Here is a 5265-nt window from a genome sequence, read left to right as displayed (position 1 = left end):
CCTCTTTGTGTGTGTGTTTTTATTTTTCTCTTAAGGGGTGGGGGTTGTAACCCCTGCTTTAAACATCATAGACGCTTTATGCCTTGATTGCCAGACTGCACATCTCACACTCTCTCTCTCTCTCTGAATGCACAGAAGTCAGAGAGAATATTTTTCCAGGGCCTTCTGAAAGGAGAAGTCCCATATTTAATTAACCAGAGCTCTTTTTTTAAACGCTTTTAAGTGCTGCTACACGGACCGGGAAGATGTTTTTATTTTCATCCTTTATTTATTAATTTCCGGGTTGGTCCTCTCTGGTTTCTGAAGACGAGTGAAAGATTAAAAGGGTGAGGGCCCCACACTGGCCGTGCTCGGCCCCTGAGGGACACCCGGGCGTCAGCTCGCATTAACTTCCATCAGAGTGAGCACCTCTGGCAACGCAGAGATGCCTCTCCTAAGTGAAGCCTCAAAGGCAGTATCTGCATTCTGTGCTGCACCCCCCCCCCCCCCCCCCCCCCTCATCCATACCCCAACCCTTCTCCAACCTTCCATCTCAAAAAAATCCATCCTCCTTCTTGCTTCACCGCACACTCCCCCCAAAACGCATCCCATTTCGGAGTCCTGCGTTAAAGTGATGGAGTATTTCTTTTTTACATTATTTTGTCTTGCTACAGGTTATACAGTCTACCTCTGGTATCAACAAAACAAAACAGAAACAAAATCCCCTAACACAAAAAGACAGCCTCATTATTATTTACATGTAGCTCACAGTCACTCCGTCTCCGTCATGTGTTCAGTCAATGTCAGAACTGTATATAATATGAATGTGAATAAGTGCACGTGCAGCAATATTTTGCTCAAAAACATACAAAATACCAAACAAAAATTACAGTTCTTATCCAGACTTAACACTTTTACATAACAGTTATTATTAAAGCTCTGCCTAGAAGACAGAACTCAAAATATGTTTTTTTAAATAGCTTGCAGCTTTACATGACCCAAAAAGTGTTTCCCAAACAAAACCACACTTTTCACAAAAAAGATAAAGAAAATCATGTCACGGGATTATACAGGCTCTATTATTTCCCAGGTTACATTATGTGTAATTCAGCACGACACACACACATACACACGCACACACACAAATTAAATACAGCACAAATTAACAACACAGAATCAACAACAAATAACCAAAATGATTATATGGCTATCAAAGCTTTACAGAGCCTTTACAGCAACCCTGAACTTCTGAAGGAGCTTCTGACCAAAAGCTCGAGCTGAAAAGAAAAAGCCTTTTATTGAAACTTGCTGGTTTGTTGTTATTTAGCAGTTGTCCCCCAGGACAATACAAATGCATTCAAACACAGCACAATTATACACAAACACAAATTCCATAAAAGGGGAAAAAGTGAAAAATCTCATAATTATAAAGATAGCAGAGCTGCTTCTTCAAAGGCTGCTCTGGGAGAAGGAGTAGGCTGGGTGTGTTTGCAGCAGAGGAATACGAGCTGCAGCTGTAACAGGACCACGTCCAGAACGGATACGGGTCAGGAGACAGCAGCCATGGCTGAACATTCCATACCTTATTTATCTTGTTGGCAGACATTTTATCACAGATGAATTATGAATTGGTGTAAAGAACAATTTGCACATTACCCATGTATACAGCGGGGTATTAACTGAAACAAGTCTGGTGCAACAGCAGTGCCCCACCTCGGAATAAAACACTACACTTTTGGGCCTCAGCGTGGTCCTGAGAGGGGGGCGAAGGTGGGCCAGTGGGTGGGAGGAATATTTGGACATCATCAAATGATGGGAAATATTTTTATAGCACCTAATTTTGTCCCATTAACAGCCAGTTAAAACAGTTTGAATTTCAGATTATATAAATGCACAATTTCTCTTTAAGTTATGCTTCAGAAAACGTAGCTGACACGTGAACCAGGACAGGAGAGGAGCTGTGTGTCAGGTATAAAAAACTGAAGCTGTGTACCCCCTCATGATGGAGTGGTGCTCTGAACACATGCAGACCCACACACCAGTCAGATGGGAGCGCACAATCACACTAAACACAATTCTCACACAACCAAAGACTGGGACATGAGGGAAAAATAACTTTATCACGCTGCATATCAACACCAAGTCACCTTTCCCCACACAATACTTGACTGTGGATTCCTCCTAACCTGCATATGTCTGACTTCTGCTTAACAATAGTATAATTTCTAAAAAACAATTCTATTCAGTAAGCTACACGGTACATGTTCAGTATTAGGCTTACAGAGAATTATACTATGGCCATACTGGACTCCAAATTGTGTTAAAGAAATTGTAAATAATTTGTTACATAAATTGTGTCACAATTGAATTAACACCAGACATTTTACTGTGTAATATGTTGCATAGTTCACCCATTCAAAACAAAGGAAAAACCCTTTGCTAATCAGTATTTTCCTACATTCGTTTGGTCTCACAGTCTATTGTATACAGTATGTATGTCTACCCAAGAACAGGCGCAGGTATCAGCTCAGTACTGTATGTGAGAACGTGCGGTATGTACAGTAATGGATGGCACAGCTCCTCTCTTTAGACACAGCACGTCTCATTTGGAAATGAGGGGTGGGGGGTGCACAACATCACCCTAATGTCCCACACGGAGACACAATACTGCTCCAATGCAATCACCTGCATCCAGCAAAATAAACAACACTCCACCTAGTAATGTGGTGAAAGCAATACCTTTCAATTCTGCTATTTTCAATCCTGTAAATAAGATGAGCCATTCATAGTCAGTGACTACCTGATCAGCATCTACATCAATAAACAAATTAAATTAATTAATTGCTTAAATTGTTTCATAGTTTGAGCCCTTATTCATTATTTACAGTAAATTAATTGATTTGTCTGATGAGTCAACATCATGAACTGTTTTCCCTTATCTTTTTGTCTTTCTTGCTTTTCTGATCATTTCTAATTCTACTTCTGGACTATGTTCAAAGTAAGCTTGGGATTATTATCAGGAAATAGATTTTTCTTTAAGTTCAAAAATATTGTCTAAACTTTGCCACCTATAGGTAATTGGTTTTGCATTTTTTCAAGGTCTACTTTTCTCTTAAATCTAAAATTGGAATAAAAGAACATACATGCTATTTAATCTTCTCCCTAGTTTTTGGCATCAAAAAAACTTTTAATTGGATTTGCTCATCCCATATTCACTAAATAAAAAGACTTATTCATCATTAATCTATCCTCCTACTGATAAAAACAGACGTTTCTAGGTTTTCAAATCAGTAGAATCAGAGAGACAGAGAGCGAATGACCAAAACGTACAGCGTGAATTAAAAAATACATTAGAAATTATTGCTTTCCCCCTTATCATTCCAGGACACCATAGTGAGCGACACTTGAATCTGATTCAGTCAGAAGGTGTTGTTATTTTCATAAATATGTTCTCAGATGGAAATACAATTTTCATTGTGGATTCCAAAAAATACAGATGTCCTCTGTATTTTTTTAAGAGAAGAAATTGAGCACCAGAACACACACGGGTACAAGCGTTATCACACATCCCCCCCACATGTGCATGGGCACACATACCGTTCCTCTCCGTTTCACACACACTCAGTCACACAGCCCCACACATATGCACACACATGCACACGCACTCGCATGCATACACACACGCACACACACACACAACATACGCAGACGCACACACAGACACACACACGCATACACACACACACACACACACACACACACGCAAACACACACACAAACAGTGCACCCAGCATGCTTTAAACTCAGTGTAAAATGAAGAGAAAACACATTCATTAGCATAGAGACAGGTTTAATCAAATCAAGCGGTGAGTACAAATTAGGCAGTGGAAGTGTAATGAGTTGGGAATTAATTAGCAACATAATGAGAATACGTGCATCTGCCGATTACCTTGTGGTCACTGGGTTCCCATAAGACCCTTCCATTGAGCTATCTCTACCTTGTTTTTCTCCCATTGCCTCTCTAAGTCTGCTTCCCCCTGTCTCCCTACACCTCACTCTGACATAGCCGTTTCTCTCTCACATTCGACAAGCCTTAAAGACTGGAACAATGGTCAGGGAGGGAGGGAACGGAGTGAGAGAGCGAGAGAGAGAGCGAGAGAGAGGGAGAGAGAGCGCGAGGAGCGAGCATCAGATGCAGGCTAGGTGGGTTTTATAATTGCAGAAATCACACCTACACTCTTATTCCCCATCCCCCACTGTCCCCATGTAGCCCCTGACATGCCATTTCACATTCCCTTCACCCTCTCCGCTCCACGCCACACACAGAGCTTTTTCCTCTGGGTCAGCACTTAGCTACCCCTAACAAATGCATCCATCTATTCTTCTTCTTTTTACTGAAGAAAAGACCATTAAAAGCATCATATTTTCAGCAACACTGCAGGACAAAAGTGCTCTATATTTACACAGCCGACAGCACACTGTTTCTTCAAGGAACCAGTGCTGGCCAAAAAATATATATTACGCAACCAAAGGCAGCTACTTATTACAATATGCACATGTTTTTTTCATCTTCATTTAAAAAAAATAAAAAATCTGTCTTAGAAATAAATGTCTATTGGTCAGATTCGGGAAGGTGCATGAGGACAAATGAGCTGGGATTCTGAAAGAGCTGGAGACGGAAGTCAGAACTGCAGTTCCTCCACTGGCCAGCAGGCGTCCCCGTGTATTGTGGCTATTCCATGAAGGCTCGGATCTGAGTTCCAATTCCAGCTTTTGGTCAAATCAGGCTCATTTCCCCATTTATAAATGTATCAGCCCTTTGTAAATCTAATGCTTGATGTGATATTATCGTGAGTTACATGTCGGAGGGTTGCAGTTTGTTTAGTCTCTCAATAATGTCCTGCTGCCTTTAACCACAGATTACACAGAGCTGTGATTAGATAGATTGATCACACTGCTATGGGCAACATGTGAGGTTTGGCGAGTGGCAGCTTATGAACAAAAGCACTGATAGAGTGGGACAACAGTGCATCGGTACATAGCTGTAGTGCAGAACCTTGTTTGAAGATATAACATTTGTTACACTGTTCTCGCTATAAAGGAAACCCTGTAAATGAGTAGTATTAATTAGACTTCATTTGTAAATGCAAATGAGTTTAATTAAAAATAGACTTTCCTTTGCAGCTTCAAAGGGAAATTCTGGAACATAATCAAGCAGTTTATTCAGCTGCAGTAATAACGAGCAGCATTTTGGTTAATGAGAGAGTAATGCCCTAATTTGTTTAT

The sequence above is a fragment of the Conger conger genome, chromosome 10 (genome assembly GCF_963514075.1).
Source record: "Conger conger chromosome 10, fConCon1.1, whole genome shotgun sequence".
Classification (NCBI taxonomy): Eukaryota; Metazoa; Chordata; class Actinopteri; order Anguilliformes; family Congridae; genus Conger; species Conger conger.
The sequence above is the reverse complement of the archived record's forward strand: the minus strand, read 5'-3'. Positions refer to the sequence as shown.